The sequence below is a fragment of the Dermacentor andersoni genome, chromosome 5 (genome assembly GCF_023375885.2).
Source record: "Dermacentor andersoni chromosome 5, qqDerAnde1_hic_scaffold, whole genome shotgun sequence".
Lineage (NCBI taxonomy): Eukaryota > Metazoa > Arthropoda > Arachnida > Ixodida > Ixodidae > Dermacentor > Dermacentor andersoni.
This window is the reverse complement of record NC_092818.1, coordinates 126155961-126178522: the sequence shown is the minus strand read 5'-3', so window position 1 is coordinate 126178522 and position 22562 is coordinate 126155961. Positions and strand designations below refer to the sequence as shown.

At 47.1% G+C, this 22562-nt stretch overlaps 1 protein-coding gene across 1 annotated transcript in view; it reads right to left on the bottom strand.

The window, feature by feature from the left end:
• LOC126531115 (venom serine carboxypeptidase-like) overlaps positions 1–2485 on the bottom strand; it is a 33873-nt gene extending 31388 nt beyond the window's left edge. Inside the window, exon 1 of the mRNA XM_050178517.2 lies at positions 2401–2485. The gene's annotated coding sequence lies outside the window, so the exon portion shown is untranslated. The remainder of the gene's footprint in view (positions 1–2400) is intronic.
• Positions 2486–22562: the final 20077 nt, after the last annotated feature.

The following is a 22562-nucleotide window of genomic DNA, read 5'->3' as shown; positions in this document are numbered from 1 at the left end:
ACGTTAACGGCAGGACCTGTGTTATTTGCCGAATTTCATTGCCTTGTGTTAAGAGTTATATCGGACAAACCAGCAGATGCATTAATGATAGTCTTAGGAAGCGCTCCAACAAAGTTAACAAGCATTCGCCGGATGGCTTCCTCGCAATTCATTTTCATAAGAGCGGATATGTTCCGCGATATGAACACAGTTATTATCGGGAGAAGCAATTGCGAATTAACTCGTCTCAACGTTGAAAGTGAGCGCATTGAAGAGTTTGGCGATGCTTGTGTTAGCCAATCGTCCATTTCACTACCAAAGAAGGAGTTGGAATTCCTTCGCATGCGTTATGCATAATAGTTTTTGCCTAGTTTTCAAGTGAGTTGTATATCATTTGCTCTGCTACTTTGTCAATAGACAGGTGCTTATAAAAAAAGCGAGAGAAAAAGTGAGGGTATAAAAGTGGCGTCCGTCCTGGAAATAAATTCTTGTTGGAAGTTACCGCCTGTGTCTGTTTTCTCGTCTACGTCCTTGTGCTACTTGCGCTACAGGAAAAAAAAAAAAGAAACGGCGAAATGTCATACCGACAAGCCCAAATATCTACACTGCTAGACTTATTACCTTGCTGCGTTTTGAAAACTACGAGTAATTTGAAATTTAGAACATAAAGCGTAAAAGTTGACAGTCAATTTCGCATACTCTAAAGAGGATGAAGGCGAAAGCCTGCGCGCTCGCGATACATTCATTAAATTCCTTGACATTCTCATTCGAATGCGTTGTTACTTCTTATTACTTATTTCTGCCACCAAAGGTCGTGGGTTCGAGTACCTTAATAACTATATCTTAATTAACTGTACCATAATTAACTTCGCCTTAATTAGCACCAAAGCTCCTGGGTTCGACTCGAACCACTGGTCCTTGGTTCGGCCATCAATGGTGGCGCCATCATTTAAGTTGCCACTGAATTTTCATCCCACCAAATTTCGAGGACTCGACTTCCACCAAACGTCATGGGCTTGAGTTCCTTAATTAACTTTTCTTTAATTAAAACCAAATGTCGTGGGCTCGATGCCCACCAATGGTCGTGGATTCGACCATCAATGGTGGCCCCGTTAATATTGGCACCTTTGAATTTTGGTACCACCAAAGGTCGTGGTTTCGAGAGCCTTAATTAACTTCACCTTAATAAGCACCAAAGATTGTGGGTTTGCCTCCTACCAGTGGTCCTGGATTCAACCATCAGTGATGGCTCCGTCAATTTTGGTGCCATTGAATTTTGATCCCACCAAAAGTCGAGGATCATGGGTTCGAGTTCCTTAATTGAATGTAAGATAAGGAAGACCTGACCTAGAATGTTTGCATTGTTTTATTTCTTCTTTATATTGTTCAAATACGTACCAAATGAAATATGAAAAGGTTTCTCTTAAAACGCGGGTCGGAAATATTGTTGACCAGCTATTTAAAGGCAAATGTATGGTCCAGAACTTGTGTTTGCTACTTGCTTTGACAAGGTAAATGTTTGTTGTTGAAATGCACCTCTATGGGTAAAAAAAAATACTACTTTCTTAAACAAAGGAAAACGTTTTCGCATTAGCGATAATATGACCACCACGTTCACTAAGATACTGACGAGGTCTTTGAGTGTCACCAAAACATTTGCCGCTACTCACGGTCGACATTATTGTGAATCAGCACTGTTGAGCAGGTACTTAAATTAAGGTAAATTGAGAGGCACAGAATAGTAGTTCGTTTTGTCTCCTGTTTGTAGGTGTGTGTGTGTGTGTTTTTTTTTTTTGAGGCCAACAATATTGTTGAGCAGCCATTTAAAGATTGTGGGTTCGACTCCCACCAAAGGTCAAAGGTTCAGCTCCTTCTACATTTTTGTGCCATAAGGCCAGACGGCGTAACGCCGGACAACGAAATTTTGTTCCCATGAGCCTTCGAAGGCTTTCACCTTAATGAAAAGAAACGCTAACACGCTAACGTTCACGCTAACAAGAGGTGCTCGCGTCCCTTAGTGCATGGCGGCACATATGAGTGCAGTTGTAGGCACAGGCAATCCTGAGCATGCATTCAAGCTAAAGTCCTTCATTCCAACTTGGCCAGCTCTTCCATAGACGGCATGCTTCGAAAATCAAAACCGCACGCCTGGCTACGGCAACTCTCTGAACTGCGCATCCCGAGTAAAGGCGTCGTTTAATTTCATAGAACTTGGCTAAAAAACACCCTTCTCTTGTTAATGACTAAAGCTGTTCGACAGGAAACCACCAAAGCACGTAGCTGTTATTGCACAAATAATTCACTGCTTCTGAAAACATGAATCGCAGAAACATTGGCCTGATAAAGTAATACTTTGTAACAGCTACCACCGCACTTGTCTGCCTTCCACCAATGTCGGCGTATAATTGCTATCGCGCTCACCTATCGCTGCTTTCCGCATGCTTCCAGTGGACAACTGTGTTTGCGTCGTGACCAGACGCAAAGAAGTGTGCGTCCTTCACCTTCAACAAGCAACAACCAAAGAACCTTTATTATCAGGAAGCAGCGGCTTTTATAGACCGCATCGCTAGTGACACAGCGGTGCTGTAACTGCTGACGCTGCTGTCGAGTCAGAATCACGCGGAAAAGGACAAAGGGAAGCAGGGAGAGGTAGCAGAGAGTGAAAGGGTGATTATCGCCGGCGACTCAAACCTGGCTAAGTGCTCAAAAGCAATGTGGAGAGGGTGAAAGGCGATAAAAGAGTGGCGGTAGGGACATTTCCAGGACGAACACTGGGTTCTGTCATGAAGCGAGCAAAAGAAAAGCTCGCGGAAAATGCCCACGTGCGCAACCTTGTCATAGTAGCAGGTGGGCTAAATGACGTCCTAAACAGGAAAGGGACAGGACTAGCCCAGCGCTTGGCAAAGGTGGTGGACGACTTGCGCGAGCTATCCCCTCAGGTGCACGTGGTGTGCACGGTGCCGGAGGTGCCTGTACGTGACAGTCACGTACAAAGAGCAGTAGTGGCTGCTAATGAGGCAATATGGAAAATGAGCCGAGAGAAAGGCTTCGAGGTTGTCGAAGTAAACAGGGAAGTGAGAAGGTGTGGTAGTTTTAAACGAGATGGGATCCACTTCAATTACAGGCTGGCACAGAAGTGGGCTGGCGACTTGGTGGTCGCGCTGTTGCTTCTTTAGGGGGCCCGCGGGCGCTCAGGAAGCCAGAGTAGATAGTAATGAAGAAGGTCCCCTATAGGAGAACCTCCGGAGAGCGTTGCCGTCGATAACAGAAAAAGGAGGAAAGCAAGAAAGAAAGCTTGTCATGCAATAGGCTACATAAACATGCAGGGCGGCAGAAGAAAGGAAAAGTTGGCAGAGATCGAGGAGCAGTTAAATAGAGAACCAACAGGGGTGTGTGCAGTTACAGAAACGCACCTTAGAGACTCAGAAAAGTCGCCAGTTATTGAGAATTATGTTTGGGAAGGGTGCAACAGAACTAAGTCGGAAATAAAGGGAGGGGGAGTTGGAATGCTCATTCATGAGAGAGCCAAATGGAAAAGAGTAAATTCAAAATGTCAAGAGCATCTTTGGTTATCAGGTGCAATGAGTGAGAAAAAAACTTGGCTGGGCGTTGCGTGTTTGTGGACCGGAAATAATTGCACAGACAAGAATAAAGAGTTAGTGGAATGCATAAGCGCTGATATTAAGGGTTTCGGGAATGGTGCTGAAATTGTCCTATTAAGTAACATGAATGCCCACATACATGATTTAGAAGGATATACCGACAACAACGGGAAGTCAATGCTAGACCTTTGTGAGCAACGTAACCTCGTTGTCGTGAATACAGGGCCTAAATATGAAGGGAAGATCACGGGGGAAGTGGGAAACCGGCAATCGACCATTGATTACTGTCTGATGACAGAACGAATTCATGATAAGTTGAGACAAATGGTCATTGATGAGGAAGGGTATAGCAGCATAGGGAGTGCCCATAAACGCGTCATTTTGAAAATGGGATATGTAGTTAGGAAAGAGAGCAAGGAGCGCAAAATGGCCAGTGCAAATTTTAACGCTGAACAAATAGCAAATATAGTCACTGGAGTCGAGGAAGAACTTGGTAAATTGCCAAGTAAAGAGTGGGAATATGGTGAGCTTCTAAATGTAATAACGACAGAAATACAGAAAGTGAAACAACATGTTCGTTGGAAAGGAAAAAAGAAACCGAAAAGCTGGTGGAACAGGGAGGTACGAGAAGCGATCGCCGAGCGACAGAAAGCATCCTGAGAGCACAGGCAGGCAAAGAAGGCGCAGTTGCCGCAGGATGAAGAAACCAGTAAATGGGACATATACCGGGAGAAAAAGTCTATGGTTCAAATACTAGTGCGACCAAAATTAAAAGGTGAAAGTGAACGTTGGTTGTCAGAAATACGTGAGAAAAAGAAGGCCGCACCTAGAATATTTTGGAACCACATAATATTAAGACGGCAAGCTGGGCGAGTTAGTGGTTGAACATGTTCCTATGGGTGGGCAGCGCAACCCGGACGAAGGACGAGAGGAAGAACACAACACGAGCGCAGTGTTGTGCTCTTCCTCTCGTCCTTTGTCCGGGTTGCGCTGCCCACCCCATAGGAACATGCACATAATATTATTAGGCAGGAATTCAACAATACAACATATCCTAGACGAAGATGAAAACATACTGGAAGGCGAAGCGGCAATACATTACATCCGAAAAAAACCAGCCGAATCTTTCCAAGGCAATGACGAGGTTGTATTTGAAGAAAAAAAGAGCATGAAAGAGACCCAAGTGGAAAAGGAGCTGGTGTTGACAAATTTCAACAGGAAGAAAGCGGAAGAGAAAATTCCTAAGCGCACAGCCACAGGGCTAGACAAGGTTCCCGTTAGGCTGATTAATGAACTAGGATCAACAAGTAAGGGAGCTCTTGTGAAAGCAGTGGAAAAGACTTTAAAAGATAGACGAATACCAGACAGTTGGCGACAAAGTAGAATGAATTTAATTTATAAAATTAAGGGGGAGAAAGATAGAATGCACTCGTATAGACCGTTGACCATTACATCGGTAATATACAGGCTAGCAATGCAGGCAATCAAATTAAAGCTTCAAGCATGAGCAGAGAATAATGTCATTTTGGGAGAATTTCAGAATGGCTTCAGAATAGGTAGGCGTTTAGATGATAACTGATTTGTTCGTACTCAGTGTATTGAAATATCAAAAGTAGAAATCAGACCATTATATGTGGCCTTTTTAGACATTAAAGGAGCCTATGACAACGTAGACCGCAACATTTTGTGGGATATTCTGGAAGGGGATGGCTTAGGTGACGATTGTCTACAGCTTCTGAGAGAGATTTACCTAGAAAATACCGTTTGCGTTGAATGGGAAGGGATGAGGAGCGAGGAGAAAGTTCATATCAACAAATGACTGAGGCAGGGGTGCCCTTTATCCCTGCTGCTGTTTATGATGTACATGGGGAGGATGGAGAAGACGCTAGAAGGAAGTAATGTCGGGTTTAATCTCTCATACAAACAGGCGGGTACAGTAGTAGAGCAGCAGCTCCCAGGTTTATTTTATGCGGACGACATTGTGTTGCTAGCTAACAAGCAAAGTGATTTGCAATGTCTGGCTAATATCTGTGGGCAGGAAGGAAGCAATTTAGGTTTGAAATTTAGTGTTAGAAAATGAGGTGTTATGGTATTCGATGAAAATAGTGAACAGACAGTGGAGATACAGGGCCAGGAAATACCTCGGGTAACAGAATATGAATACCTGGGTATATGGATAAACGAAGGCAATAGATATATGGAAACGTAGGAAAAAACAACACTGAAGGGAAAGAGAAACGCAGCCATAATAAAGCACAGAGCGCTATGGGGATACAATAAGTACGAGGTCCTCCGAGGTATAGGGAAATATGTAATGGTTCCAGGACTTACTTTTGGAAATGCGGTTGTTTGCTTGAAATCAGGGGTACAATCAGGACTCGATGGGAACCAAAGGTCAGTGGGTCGCTTCGCATTGGGCGCTCACGGGAAGACTACAAATGAAGCTGTGCAGGGTGATATTCGCTGGACTAGTTTTGAAGTGAGGGAAACTCGCAGTAAAATTGAGTATGAAGAAGGGCTGAGGAATATGGAAGAAAGTAAATGGGCTGGGAGAGTGTTCAGGTATCTGTACAGGAAGAACATTGATTCACAGTGGAGGAAAACAACTAGGAAGCTTACCAGCAAGTATGCGGCCTGTAGGGTGGGCAACACAGAAGGTCAAGCGGAAAGTGAGAGGCTGAAATAATCTCATGGGTAGCGGCAATGGAAAAGAAACCTGCCATGAGTAACTACTTAAGAGGAAAAAACGAAATCAGGAAAGCAACAATTCATGATAACTCGAAGGTAAGCTCATTACTTATTTAAGGGAGATCGGGATGCCTTAGAACACGTACCTATAAAGCGAGATATAAGAAGGAAGAAGGAAGCATGTGCTTGCTGCGGTAAAGCTAGGGAAACTATGGAGCATGTTTTATTAGAGTGTGAAGACGTCTACCCAGCGGTCGATTTAGGCACCACTGGGCTCCTTGAAGCCCTTGTGTTGAGCGAGAGCAGTGGAAAAGTAAACATGTCCGCAATAGGCATTAGTAAGAGGCGATTGGAGGATTGGTGCAAGAAAAGTAGGGAAACGACAAAAAACACAGACGTACAAAAGCACAGTTCGCAATAGGGGATCAGAAAATTTGGTTGTGGTAGTGCATAGTGTTTTTTTTTTATTGTTTAACCTAGGTAGGACTTTAGGCAGTAAGAGCTTGGTGGCGCAACCCACCACCCCATTCCAAAGGGGACGCTCATAACATCCATCCATCCATCCTGCCTAAGCTGGCGAGCTATCTTATCACACATCTTCCTCTCTCTCATTTTTTTTTCTTTTTTTTGAATGAAGCCACTCTTGTTACGAAGCTTGAAATCGTTCTGGAGGAACCACACACCTCCCGCTTCGTGTGTGATTGTGACAGGGATTGTTACACTGTTGCGCGCTACTTCTTTCGTCGCTGCATATTTCTGGTGATTCCGCTGTCAGTTGTGTTGTTCCTCGGCCGTCTTATAAACTAGTCGCAGGCAGTGGGACGAGATGAGTGCGATTTCTACGTAGAGAAGTTTCCCCGGAGTCGATCCAGTACGATCTGGGCTCGTCGGTGCTTCCTCGAACGACTCCTTCTCTTTGGAGGTCTACGATCCATACGTTTGTTCCTTCGGACAGCTCGGGCAGATCGCGCACTCCATGGCATCGGTCGTAGTCTCTCTTCTGGCGCTGACGCTGCGACCTCTCGAAAGCTGCCAGTTCTTGAAAGTCTGGTGTCCTAGTCTGGAGGCTTTCGCTGGACGTGGGCAGGGCCGTGCGCAGTCGTCTCCCCATGAGCAGCTCGGCGGGGCTGTATCCGTTCTTCAATGGGCTTGTCCTGTAGGCCAGAAGGGTTTTATAAGCGTCAGCAGTTTTCTTTAAGGAGACCTTGATAATTTTCACGGCGGACTCTGCCATTCCGTTAATCTGATGATAATGAGGTCTAGACGTCACGTGTTGAAAGTTGTGCTCTGACGCAAACTTTGAAATTCAGCGCCGAAGGTTCTTGAGAATTGCGGCCCATTATCGGAAACTACTTCCGGAATCCCGTGTCGGGTGAAAATGGATTTGCAGTGGTTTATTACTGCTGACGAAGTCAGGTTATTCAGCGGTACGAGCTCCGGGTATTGTGAAAAATAATCCGTGATGTTCAGCCACCATTTTCCCTCAAGAAAGAATAAATCCATCGCAATGCGCTGCCATGGCCTATCTGGAAACTTGGTCTGTTGCCGAGGCATCTTTCGGTTGGTGCTATACTTGAGGCAGCTGTGGCAGTTCTTAACAAGTCGTTCAATGTCCGCGTCGATACTTGGCCGCCAAACTGAGCGCTTGGAACGTGCCCGGCACTTCTCGATTCCGAAGTGTCCCTTGCGAATTATGTTAAGGACGGGCTGCCGTAGTGTCAATGGGATCACTATTTGAGCGCCGCACATGAGCAAGTTTTCAACAAGGGCAATGCTTTGCCTCTCATTCCAGTAAGGCTTCAGGTCAAACCCAACGATTCGACGGCTTCGCCAGCCTTTTGTACACAGGTTGATAAGAGCTCTTCTTTCCGTCTTTACTTCCCCTTTCCCTTCCCCTAGTACAGGGTAGCAAACCGGAGGTGTTAACTCTGGTTAACGTCCCTGCCTTTATCTCATTTGCATCTCTCTCTCTCTCTCTCTCTTGATAAGAGCTTGACATACCGGGTCTGGCTCTTGCTCCTGGGCGATAAGGTGCAAACTCGACGCTGTTACCGGGACTGACGAAGCCACCAATCGCAGATAGCCCTGGAACTCGTCCTCCAGTTCCAGGGATTCCGTTTGTGGAAGAGGTGGCCGAGAAAGCGCGTCCGCCACCGTCAAGTCCCGGCCTGGAACACACACAATGTCATACGTGCAGTGCATCAGACGCATGCGCATTCTTTGTAGTCTTGGTCTTAGTTCGTCAATTCCTTTTGACCCAAACAAGGATACGAGTGGTTTGTGATCTGTCTCGAGGCTAAAGCGCTTTCCTACTAGATAATCACGGAACTTTTCACTAGCCCACACGACGGCAAGCCCTTTTTCAATCTGGGCGTATCGCCGCTCAGTGGTTGTAAGAGTTCTGGAAGCATAAGAAATCACTTTGAACTGACCGCCGGGATGGGATGCCATTCTCGTTGAACGTATCTGTTGAGTTCCGTGAAGTTAGCACAGATTCGAACAGCACTCGAGTGTTTAAGAACGACAACCATTGGTGCGTACCATGTAGTAGGCTCGGTGTCAGGAGAAATGACGCCTAGTGCTTGCATCCGCTCGAGCTCTTGTCTTGTTCTGTTTTTAACAAAGGCAGGGGGACTCTACGTGGGGATGACAGCGCGAAAGGCTTTGCTTCCGGAATCAACTTCAGGTCATACGCTTCTTTGAAGATCCCCAGTCCCTGGAACACTTGTGGAAAGCCAGATTCGGGGTCCAGTTTCTTCACTACGTTGATTTGTGGTAGCACGCAGAGCCTTTCTATCGCTGATTTCCCAAGAAGAGGGGTTCGGAGGCTTTGAAGTACGTACACGTCCTCGTGGCTGCTCGTTCCCGCAAACGTCATATTCATGGCAGCCATACCAGATATGCCAAAGTGTTTACCATCAGGTCCCTAAAGCCGGCGCCTTGCTGGTTGAAGTTTTATCGCGGGAAAGATGCGAGTGAAGAGCTCCGCCGGAATGGTCGTTTCGTCCGCGCCAGTATCTATATTAAATACCACAATTCAACAAGAATGGGAACTTCCCACCTGTAAGCGGATGAATGGGATGCGACTCCGAGGAAGCCTGGTACTTCGGTCCGGTTTTCGATGTTCCTGACAGCTCTGGTTGATCTGCAAACCGCTTCGAAGTGTCCTTTTTTGTCGCACTTCCTGCAGACTGCATTTTTCGCTGGACAGGACGCTTGACTGTGCCTGTTTCTTCCTCACCAGCCGCATGGTTTGGGAACGTTGCTTTCACTTTCAGGCGGAGGCACGTTCTTCCCCACTTGTCGCGTACTCCTCTGGGACTATATTTGGGGGACTTCCTGTTCTCGCACGCGGTGAACCTTTGCCTACTGTTGATTGACGATCTCGTGCTGTCGTGCCCAGGGCCGGATTAAGAAAAATGGGGCCCTGGGCTAATGCGCATACAAGCCCCCTTTCCCTATACTGACCCCCCCCCCCCCCTGTTGCCTACTACGCTACTGAAAATATGTCATGTTTCATTTTAATTCCACCAAATTAAACAGAACGATGTGCGATCAACGGGATTGTTATTATTGTTATTATTATAAGGAAAACAACAAAACTTGCTTGAAACGCGTGCTGTTGTGAACACCAACGCATATGATCACTTTGTGATTATTCTGCATTCTATATTCAGCAAAAGCTAGGCTATAAGGAAACGTTTAGTGCACTCAAGACGAACAAGAACGTAGAAAAGACAACACAGCTTAGATGTCGATCCTTCTGAAGCTAGGCCTTGTTGCATCACTCAGTTTAATCCCGTAAGGAGACGCATGGTTGTATCCAAAACATTCTTTATTAAAATTCAAGCATCAGACTGCAGTAATCGTTGGACACGTTACTCTACAAATATGCAATAGATGTATACAACACTTAAGGCAATATAAACACCATAAAAATGCACTAGAATACAGATGAAAATTACCAACTGTAATTACAAAACATTATTTGAAAATATTTTCGTTGAAGGTAAAACAAGCAAGGACGACACCAAATAAACGTGGCACTATCAAAAACAACAAAAATACAGTTCTTTATAAGCACGCTAAATATAAAAACAAGAACAAACAAGAGACGAACAACGAAGATTTGCATATCTTGAATTACACTGATCAGCGTTTCATTGGCAACGTGGAGGCTGGGAGGCGACACAACGAACTTATTGGAACTATTCGTGTATAGCGCAAACAGTCCTCTTTTAAAATGGCATCTTTCACGCCTTCGCTTTGGCGAAATCAGATAAAGTCGGTTCGAAGGATAGATCGCGGAAGAGGTCACTTTCAATGGACATGATAGCAAGCGAGTCCACCTTGTCGTCAAGTAGGCTCGAAGGAAGGCGATTTTTTTATCAGCGACAACTTGGAAAACTATCGTTCGGTCTCACAGTTTGCCACGGGTATGCTTAAGTACATTAGCAAAACAATAGAAAGGTTCGGAAACACATCAATAAGCTTTCTTTCTTGACAGCTGATCAGCTTTCACTGACACCTGATCACTGACAGCTGATCAACGTGAGTATGGTCTGGAGTCGAATCAACAAATAAAGAGAAGTATTTTTCGCGTTTCAATTCGTCAACGAGACGTTCCTTGACAGCCTTTGCCATATGCTCAATAAATTCGTCACAAATTGTTTTTGACAGATACGATGGGTGACCTTTTCCTTTGTTCCCGTAGCGTTTGATGTGCTCCTCCTCTAGAAGGGGATCAAACTTGTCAATGGCTTCAAGCACTATCATATAATTGCCATTTCTCGGTGAACCAAAAATCTCCTCAATGCCCTTAAAAGCTAGCTTGCGCTCAGCTGGAAGCTTAACTACAACGACTACGCGCTTCAACAGCTCTGTCCAGTAAGCGGTCTCAGTGACAAGATGCATAACCAGCTTCTTGTCAATTGTGCTGCTCGAGTTAGAGCGGGCGAGCCATGCTGTCACGTAGTTCTGGTGCTCGACGCTATTTTCATGTGCGCAAACCTTTTCTTCTGCTCTTTTCCAACCAGAGAAGCCGTGCGTGGTGAAAGCACTGGGGTTGCTTGAAATCGAAAATAGTTTGCACATGAAACAGTAAACGGAACCTTTGGACTCCGAGTACATTAACCAGTGTCGCTCGTACGCCTCCCCATTTACAGCCTTTCGCACGGAAAGATGAAGTGACAAATAGCGTTTCTGAGTTTTGCATTGCTTTTCGAAAGACTCAAAAGTTTCTGCCCGATTTTGAAAATACAATGGCCCTTTCTCAAGGCATACACTCCGAAAGCTGTCAGTAATAACGTCCAGCCACTTAGCAGGCTCACTTCGCAGAATCTCGCAATGTACCTCTTGCTACGGGGGTGTCTGTACTTCTCTGTTGCCGCAACGAGAAGCCGTCTCATTCGTCCTCTCGAGGCACACTTTGTGGGTGGGAACATGATTATTTGAAGCCAAACTAACAGGAAACAAGTGAGTCTTATCTTGGAGTGTTGTTTCCTGGCGCTCGTCAGTAGAAGGAGGCTCATCGGAGAGGTTTGGCACCAGTTGATCAGCAGTAGTAGAAATCGGGCGTGGCGGACCGGACACCTGGAGCTCTGTGGCAGGGGCCCGGCCGAGTAGCATAGACGTTGCTGACTCAGGAACGGGACAGGGCTCGGTTAGCGTCGGTTGCTCAGAAATATGGATAACCGAGGTTGGTACCGTTTTCACAGTATCCAGACAACCAAGATAAGTCAAACCTTGCTTCTTGCTAGGAAACCGCGGTGATGGAGTTGGCAAGTCCTCCACAGAATCACAGTCGGTACTATTGGGAACTTGACACGGACTCTGGGTAGATCGATCATACTGCTCCGGGGAAGCTGCATTGAGTAGGAACTTTGTCATCTTTGGTAGCTTCTTTTCACGCTCTTCTCTTTCTAACTTCGCCTTTCGTTTAGACGCGCCACTTTGATGCTTCTGACCGAGCATTTTCGCATGAATGGACACTAATTGTTCACCAGGCACTTCGTCAGTCCAACGTGACCGCAGGTGTCCAACGGTGGCCATCCCGATGATACGCGCACGCTGCCTAGATGGTCCGTGGCTGGCCGAGAGTGGTGCGTTCCGCGGAAGCTCCTCAGCGGGCGGGCTTATGCAAGCTTAACTGGCGGCTCGGGGCTGAATCGCAGCCCGCGATCAACTTCCTTTAATAGACGCGCGCCGCGTATGCCTGTTACTAACGCCAAAGCAGGCGTTCACATACGCATAGAGTTCCTTGTACAAATTCCGTCCTTCTCCATACAAACTCACTCCTTTTCCCTTTCCGGTCTCGTGTTCCTATTGGTTAGGAAAAATCGTCTGTTCTGGGAGGTTCTCAATCTTTCTTTCGCCCCGTCGACGCCGAGCGCGAGAACGAAGGGGAGAGGGCGACTCCTAGCGCGGGCGAAGTTACGCGCCCTCCGTCGCGTCTGAGTCATCTTTTTCTACTTCTTTCTGGAAAGTTCGGCGGCCAGTCTGACCTACTTTTTCCGTCGAGCGCGCGCGAGGGTGCGCAGCCATGCACTAGGCAGGAATGGGCCCTGGAGACAGGCCTTTGTGTCCAGCTCTCCAACTTCCCCCTTCACTCTTCCACGACCCTAGCCCTAACAGTCAACATTCCATGCCCCACGGCACGTCGACAAAAGCACGTGTGACGTCTTCTTTCCTTTCCTGCCTAGACTCCATCAGACTCATCCTCCCTCGCCCAAATTACCATCACGGTAAAGAAAAGTCGAATGGGAGGCACTGTTGGGTACTGCAGCACATCCTTTCTATGAGAAGGACAGCGGCGTAACTATTTGAGAGGTGGAGGGTGGCATGGTGGTGACGAGGGGCAAGGGAGATTTAGGCCCTCATCCCACATTACATGTTTTAGGTGTTTCCCCCTTTCCCTCCCCTCCAGACAGCACTGGACAGACGGACTGACAGGAAACCACGAAAACTCTTCCAAGGAAACGCACCTCGCTTCCTAAGAAAGAGGGTCCCGTCGGGGTGGCGGGGGATTCCTGGTCTTGCAGCTCGACAAGCTCTCCCCAAATGATCAGGCTAAACGCATGCTGTTACATTAGGCGGGGGGCCCCGTCTGCTAGTTCTGGTTTTCTCGCTTCATACATGTCGCTCGAAGTTCCGTTGCGCATGGCTCTATGTACTAAGCAGGTTAGAATAAATTGGCCTCCTTCTACTGTCCGAGGTGAGGCCCTGGGCTGCAGCATCATTAGCCCCCCCCCCCCCCCCCTTAATCCAGCGCTGATCACTCGTCCCACCAACAATGCTTTCTGTAGTTTTAGGTCCGGATCAAATTGCAGAGCTTTCGAGATCTTACGGTTTTGGAGACCCACCATGAGACGATCTCGAATTAAATTTTCTCGCAGCTTCCCGTTGTCGCACGTGGAAGCAAGCGCGCTCAGTGCAGTAACAAAATCCTCGATGGATTCGCCGTCTTGTTGTGTTCGGGTGTTAAACTTGACCCTTTCATAAATGATGTTCCGTCGAGGAACAAAGTAGGCCTCGTACTCCTGCAGTATGACTTCAAACTTCTGGTCGCCGGGCTCAAGTTTGAACGTTTTGAAGATATCCTCGGCTTGATATCCCATCAGATACACCAATGCGTCTACTTGACTTTTTTATTGCTTCCCGTCTAGTCCAGACGCGGTTCGGAAGCGAAGAAACCACTGTTTCCAGGGAAGCCAGTCGTTGGGTGTTGCGAAGATGAAGGGCTCGGGTGGAGCAATTTGAAACAAAGCCATCTTACTTGGTCTTTCCTTGTAAGGTACCTGTTGGCTTGTCCGGCGTCTGGCACTGTTTAGTAGGCCCGCGGCGTCCTCGTTTCAGGGTTAGTCTAACGTCCGAGAGCCGTGGTGCCTCAGATCGGCGGGCGCCACTTCTGACACCATGTTTGCGTCGCGACCAGACGAAAAAAGTGTGCGTCCTTCACCTTCAACTAGCAAAAACCAAAGAACCTTTAATATCAGCAAGCAGCGGCTTTTATAGACCGCACTGCTAGTGCCACAGCGGCGCTGTAACTGCTGACACTGCCTAAGCTGGCAAGCTATCTTATCACACAAACTGCAGATCGAAAATTTTTCATAAAAATGTTCCAAGGTGTTACCACTGCATAATTAGACACTCTGACCAGTAAACTTTTTTATTTCACTAAAAAAATGGGTACCTTAAAGATTGGTTGTCGGTCCCTTTAAGGAATCTTTTAAGTCATTGTAGAGTGGCAGATTCCCAGTGGCCCATACCTATAATTACCCAAGCAGGCGTCAAACACGTTCATCGAAGAACGGCACACACTTGCTGGCACATACCCATTGACTCAAATTGGTATGAGAGTTTCATTGAAGACGAGCACAGACTTAGTGACACATACCCAGTGCTACAAATCGGCGTCAAAGAGCTTCTTCGAACAGCGGTACCTATGCAGTCCCGCACCTTATAGAGACCCATGTTGGAGTGAAATTGGTTAGTTGAAGTGTGGCCCGTATTAGGATATATTCAATGACCCAAGTTGGTCCGATGCTTGGTTTCGAATCATGTTACCTCAGTACAGCAACCCGATGCGTTAATCATTCGACCACGGACTACCTAGTCACCCAGGTTGACAAGGAAAACGGTTAGATGCAAACATATACGCGTATACAAGCATAGACAGATACATAGCCTTCGGAAAGTGCGTGAAGTACCCTAAAAAATTATAACGCATTAACAGGCTAAGAGTTACGTGCTGGAATCAGTGATTGATATATAACATCGTATATGCGCGGTAACAAATGAATTAAGTGAAGCGCTCCCTGTTTGTGCAATTCGTAATAACAAAAACGAAACATCGAAGTCATTAGAAAAAGTTAACGACTTTTTATATCTTAGCGTATAGCAATATTAATATTTAATCACATTAAAAAGGCGCAACCACATCTCTGGTATTTTATATTCGCCCAGAGTGCCGCTATAAACTCCGGCAGGGAGCATTTGCCAGGAAGAACTGAACTGCATATGGTCTGCAATCACTTAATTATCGCTTACCAGGCTTCATTAGCACTCACCACGAAATTGTTCAACTGGTTTTAACTTCCAACAGTGTATACGTGTTTACGAAAGAAATGTTAGAAATCTTCTGCCGGTAACAGTTCAGCTTGTTAACTTCCCTTTCGTGTTTGATGTATTAAAAGGATAACACTTGCATTTTGTTCACGAGCAGGAGCCGTGTATTATTGTTCATTCACGCTGTATTATATGCATTTTAATTCATGTTTGTACAGCTGGGCCTTTTATGCAGTCTGGCAGCGTATTGTAAAACTCTTGTCATGTGTTCCTTTCTTTCTTTTCTTTTTTTTTCAGTAAACTTGATACCTTCGCGATACTTTTGGGAAGCAACCAGGGTGTGCGTCCCAAGTTCAGAATAGGGATAGACGCCCGGTTCGCAAAAACAGTCACAGCGGAGTGAGGGAGGGCTACACGCTTTATCAAAAGACCGTCTAGGGAAGGTGTGATCACGTAGTGGCCGTCACAAACCGGGGGATCTGAGATCGATGTGACATACGTCGCGGTAGCTGGTCAAGGCGAATGAACTCGGCGACACATAGACGCCTCGGTAACTCGGTGGTGAAGTCGGGCACAGGAAGGGATTTCTAACTGTAGAAGGCCAGAAGAGCAGTTAATGAGGGCAGAATGGGAAATCAGGCAGTCATGACCGAGAATGACTTCATGTGGGCACTGGTGCAGAATGGCGAATATATCTGAGTTATAGCAGCTAGTGAAACTCACACGCGCTGTATGCATGCCGATGACGCAAGATGTACCATCGTCGCCAACATGAACGACCGGCGGCGCGGCGGGCGTCAGAACCTTGCGGAGATGACGAGAAATGCAAGCGCTCGTGACCGATGATTGCACCCCCGTGTCTATGAGTGCCGAAACAGGCACGTTGTCTACTTCTATGTCCCAAGGATTTTAACGCGATGGCGTTAAGTGCCCCGTCTCGTTGAAAATCTGGCGTTGGTGTTGGCGTCGGAGGAGTTGTCCGTGAGCGACAATTGCCGTATATATTTTAGGGTGTATGTATATGCCACGCCTTGCTATATGACATGTGGTACATGTGGCTTGTATTGCCACACCGTTCTATAGCTGAAGTTGCTCATACCTTGTCTTACATTTTTCACAACGTTAGTCCTGTGAATTTCGAGAATGGCAGCCGACAAACAATTGGCACGAAACAAAGCGCCGACAGCCCATGCCTTGTATGTTAAATCTTCTCCGACTTAAATTTTAAGAGTGCGAAACAATAACAGAAACCTGTAAATTATGTATTTTTTTTCTTTGACGCGGATGTACACTACCTCCTGGATCGGCCCACGCAAGAGACCGCGTTGCTATCTGAAAACTCGCCTTCGTGCATAGCGATCACCGCCAGCGTTATGTTTACATAAGCTGCAGTTGCCGGGAAGCGCGAAACGCAGCCAGGGATCTTTGAATGCTATCGCGGTCCACTCTTAAAGGCGAAGGTTGAGCGTCCTCCAAGTTTTTGTCGGGTTGCCAGGGTCAACAGAAGGTTTCCAAGTGGTTGGCCAATGCAACATTACCTCCGGGAGCTGTGCTGACCCGTTTTCCGATTAAGGACGGCGAGGGTATGGCGACGGCAAGCGACGGGCAATCGGTCGGCGAGAACGCTGGTTCTGTGGGAAGGACGAGCGGTGGTCGTAGCGTGGAGTCGGAGCAGGAACATCATAGTGTGCAGTGTGAATGTTGTTGTTGTTGTTGTAGCCTGTAGCACGTGTGGCTCCTACCCACGATGGGGGATTGGAAAAGAAATGGGTGGATTATTCCAAAATTATATAGAGCATAAATTTCCTAATATCTATGGGAATAGCATTGAATGGGGTTGAATTACCGACTAAAATAAAATCAGGAAGGTGCTGTTGAATGAGTAATAATTAATTTAAAAGTAATAAAAAAAAATGAGTTTAGCAGAATGAAGATGTAGTTTTTTTTATTTTAAGCCTGTAACCCACTGCTGTAACACCTTCGGGCAAAGCAGGAAAATGCGTGAATAAATAATAATGAATAGGGCGGCGAGTCATTGCGGGCATGAAACGACAAGAGCCGGCTGTCTTCCGGGCGGTTAAGTGTACACGCGACGAGGAGACGAATGCCGAGGATAGCGACAACGGAGAGAAACATGGCATATCCCATTGCATGCATGCATATTTGCCAGGGAAGAAGAACGCCCATAGCTGTGGTCTCTTCATTTTCCTGTGTCTCGGACGTTTTTCGACATTAGAGGCTGTGCAAAGGGCACAACGTCATCCTCCAGGATGGGGGATAGGAATCCCAACCAAGCGTTTGACCCTGGTCGTCCACCACTGGCTGCATCCAAGACAAGGGACCGCACTGGCCCTTCCATTATGGCCCTTGAATCTTCCGAGAGCTCAACGGTTGAAGAAATGGAATCGGACAACGATTTCACACTTGCCGTGGGTCGCCGTTTGAAGAGAAAACTCAGGAGGACATCAACAGACAGTGAATCGTTGCCCAGGCAGGACACTGGTAAGCAATCATTCACTGTTGCTTACGTCCCTACCACAGCTACCGACGATCTGAATACCTTGAACAGGCAGAGCTTAACAGAGTACTTTGAGCAAATTGCGCCAGGCCAAGTCAGCGAGATCAGAATCAACGCACGGAGGAAGATCCTCTCGGTTGACGGGAACAACAAGTCAATTCTGGATACACTAAAGGCTGCCACACTACTAGGAAAAATCCCAGTGCGCTCCTTCTTTGCGTATGGAAACTCGACTGGCGTTATCTCTGACGGGGACAAAGAAATCGCAGACACTGACCTCGAGAGGCTTTTGAATTCCAATAGTGCAGATTCACCGCTTCGGTCAATCCCGGTGTATTAAAATAGTCTTTGACTCTGAAACATTACCTGATTACGTAGAAGTAGGATACATAAGACACCGTGTGCGCCCTTACGTGCCAAAACTGGTGCAGTGTCGGAAGTGCTTCAAAATAGGACACGTAAGCGCAGCTTGCAAGGGCGGCGTAACATGTCAACGGTGTGGAGGGGCCCATCAAAATGATAGCTGTGATGCTACTGCCTTAAAATGTCCTAATTGCGCTGGTCCACATGAAGCAACATCAAAAGAATGCCAGAAAATCAAGGACGAAATGTCAGTGCTTCGAAAGATGGTGCGGGACAACTCCACTCACAGACAGGCTGCTAGATCGATAGCAGACGCCGATCGCGACACAGACGACAGCAAGACAAGAGTATTTCCCCAACAAATGGACCATCGTCCACATGGCAAACTCCTCGCTTGCCAAGTTTGCTCCTGCGGTCAAGATGCGGGCCCGACGTACCTTCTTCGGCAGCAGCACGTGGAACACATGCGCAGCATAAAACGACGATTCCGCCGACCGACTCTGACATTGACTGGCCGTCGCTCCCATCCAAACAAACAGGCTTGAATGCGTCGGGTGATGCGTCGGCAAAGGTGGCTGACAATGATAAGACAGAAAATGAAAATGTACGAAGTATGCTGAAACACCTGATAACTACGATGCGTTCACTTCTCTGCGGACTACGGACGCCGGTTGCTAAGACTGCGCTACATGTTCTAGATGCTTTGGAACCGCTCCTCGCGGCTCTACTATAAGACATCATGGCACTATCTTTTGAAAACCAATTACGAAGATCTGCAATAATGCAGTGGAATGCCAGAGGCCTACGAGGCCGCCTCGCAGACTTTCGGCAATGGATGTTCAAATACCAGTTTCCCGTGGCTGTAATATGTGAACCAAACATGACGTCTTTACTACGCGTATCTGGATATGTGCCACTGTGGTCAAGGAATGACCACAATTTAAGCAAAGTGCTCAGTTTTGTTCGTCGGAATTTAACGTGCCTTCGTAGAGACATTCCTGCACACGCTTCCAACGAGTACGTTTTCATAACGCTGAAGTACAAGCGGCGCACATTCTCAGTAATTGGCGGATATATACCCCCAACATCGAGCATATATATACTGTTCATATTTGCTGTCCATAATGAAAACTTGTCCGGGTCCCCACATAGTCATCGGCGACTTTAATGCCCACCATCCCATGTGGGGCTCTGCTTCGACGAACGCCCACGGAAGAGACTTGGCTGACTTCATGCCTAGTCAAGGCTTGATGGTGATCAATGATGGCTCGCCAACATACCTTCGAGGCTCTTACTACAGCAGTTGTCTTGACATTGCGTTTGTTTCAAAAAGCCTGTTGTCTGCTACATGATGGTGCACTGATCTCGACACCCATGGAAGTGACCATCTACCAACATATATACAGTTGAAATGGCTACATGCCCCAGTTCCGCCCACTGTGCGTTCTATCGATTGGCCAACATTTCGAGAATCTGTGAACACCGCATGTCAAGCCGTCCAAGCACCATCCAATATTGAAGATGTCATCGCTACAACATTACGCGACACAACAAAACACCTCAGCGCACCTTCACCTAGATCACCTATTGATGACCAGTACGAGCAACTTCGCGCGATACGGCGTCGAGCAGAACGGAAATACAGAAGGACCAAATCACCATTAGACGTCACTGCATCACGCCGGGCGCAGCGTCATGTCCTACGCCACCTTGACAAACTTGGCAAACAACGCAGGAGATCATTCTGTGGCTCTCTGGATCCGAGAAAACCTCTTACTAGAATTTGGAAAATTGTACGAAGCCTTCGCTCGCCTCCACAACAGCTTCACCCGTTCAGCGTTGTGGCCATACGGCAAGGCCGGCGTGAAGTTGAGGTCGTCGATGACTTCTGCAAATTACTTGTGAGCTCCTCTAACGATATACCAACGCAATCACGACTGACTTTCCCACCATCTAGTGATCACCGTCTAGACGCGCGTTTTACTATGCACGAGCTCGACGCTGCGATATCTACTTCCCGCCGGTCAACTTGTCCAGGACCAGACGGAATTACATACTCCGCGATTTGTCATCTTGGAGTAGAAGCTCGAGAAATTCTCCTGACGCTCTACAACTCTACGTGGGACACAGCAACTGTGCCTAATCACTGGAAGTGCAGTCGTCTTGTGGCTTTGCTAAAACCTGGGAAATGCCCACATGATCTCTCACATTATCGGCCAATAGCCTTGGCAAGCTGTGTCGGTTAAGTGATTGAGCAGATGGTGCTGAGCAGACTGGAATGGCTTCTCGAGAAAAGTGGCGGACTTCCTGATTTTATCAATGGATTCAGAAGAGGCCGATCGTCCATTGACAGTGTGATCGTCCTAGTATCTTCTGTTCAACAGGAAAAGAGACGCCGTCGTCTGGTATGCGCAATATTTCTGGATATCAAAGGTGCCTACGACAACGTTTTCCACCATTCGATTCTTCGGGCGCTTGAGGATATTGGAGTTGGTGGCCAGATGTATGCATGGCTGCAGAGTTATCTCAGTGGCCGCACCATTTTCATGTCCACTTCGGATGGCGAGACTGACAGACATGACGTTCGCAGGGGTGTTCCGCAGGGTGGTGTCCTTTGCCCAATATTATTCAATATCATACTGGTGGACCTTGCAGACGAGCTACCTGAAACAGCACGTATCAGTACGCACGCGGGTGATATCTGTATCTGGTCATCTGGGGTCACACTTCCACAAGTGCGTGCAAGGCTTCAACGTGCGGTTACCATAACGGCAAAGTACTTGCGCCGTAGAGGCCTGCAACTCTCAGCAACTAAGTGTGCAGTCATGGCATTCACGCGCAAATCAATGTCAAATTATCCAATCGTTGTCGACGGAACGGCGCTCCCTTTAGTCACCCACCACAGATTTCTTGGCGTGATAATAGACCGCAGTCTTTCTTGGACCAAACATGTTACTATGCTTAGGGCTAAACTGACCAACTTCATACACGTTCTTCGTGTAATATCAGGACTGAGATGGGGCCCCTCTGAGCGAAGTTTGCTCCAAGTGTACCAGGCACTTTTTGTGGGCTACATACGCTACAGCATGCCTGTGTTATCTAACATGGGGTCATCTTGTATACGCACACTGGAGAGCCTTCAGGCACAAGCACTACGGATATGTCTTGGCTTGCCACGCTGCACGTCAACTAAGGGCACAATAGCGGAAGCACGGGCTTGTCCAATCGACATATACAGGTCTTGTGAACCTGTGCGAACCTATCTTCGCCTGCTAACCAGACACCCACACCATCCACTGTCAACACTTCCAAGCACCAACCTTGACTGTGGTTTTTCTAAAGCTACTGCATGTCACGCAAGCATTATACCTGCAAGATTCCAGGCCGCCGACATCCCCGCGACACCTCCATGGACATTGCCAAGACCACTAGTGAGGCTTCAGATACCCGGAATCATGAAGAAATCTCACGTTTCCTCCATTGGCTTGCAACAGCTCACCCTGTCCCATATATTTACATTATATAGTGGGACTGTACAAGTATATACTGATGGTTCGGTCACGCCATCTGCCACAACGGCCGCATTTGTCATCCTACAACTTGGAATTACTCGACGATTTAGATTAGACCACAAATCGACATCTACGGCTGCGGAACTTGTGGGAATACGGGAGGCTGTCCGTTTTATGAGAACGCAGACACCTCATAAATGGACGATATTGTGCGATGCCAAATCAGCGCTACAGGCGCTAAAATGTTTTTAAAGAAAGGACCATACTACCTGCTCGTGCTGGAAATCGCCGAACTTCATCACAGTGCCGAATTAAGTGGCCATGTGATCACCTTTCAATGGGTGCCTAGTCATTGTGGTGTTTTTGGCAATGAACTCGCTGACAGTGAGGCAAGATCGGCCTCCTCTTCCTCTGATGAAGTACGGATTGCCTACTCGTGATCTCACACCAACTCCATGATCAAGGCACTCATGCAGGACCTTACAAAAGCTTACAGAGCCCACTATGACAACATTCACAGACATCTACATATGATTGACCCAGACAGTATATTCTGTTTGCCCCCGAAGCTTACACGGAGCAAAACATCATTGCTACACAGGATTCGGCTCGGCGTTGCTTTCACCCGTCGCTACGCGCACCTCATCGGCCAATCGAACAGCCCTGATTGTGATCACTGCCAGACGCCTGAAACACTGCAACACCTACTGTGCAGCTATCCTTGGCCCATGGCCTGACACTGCAATTTCAATACGTGCAACAAAAGTATTGTTGAAGTTTCTGCAGGACACCAAGCTCGATGAGCGGCTCTAGCAAGACAAATGTCTCATGTAC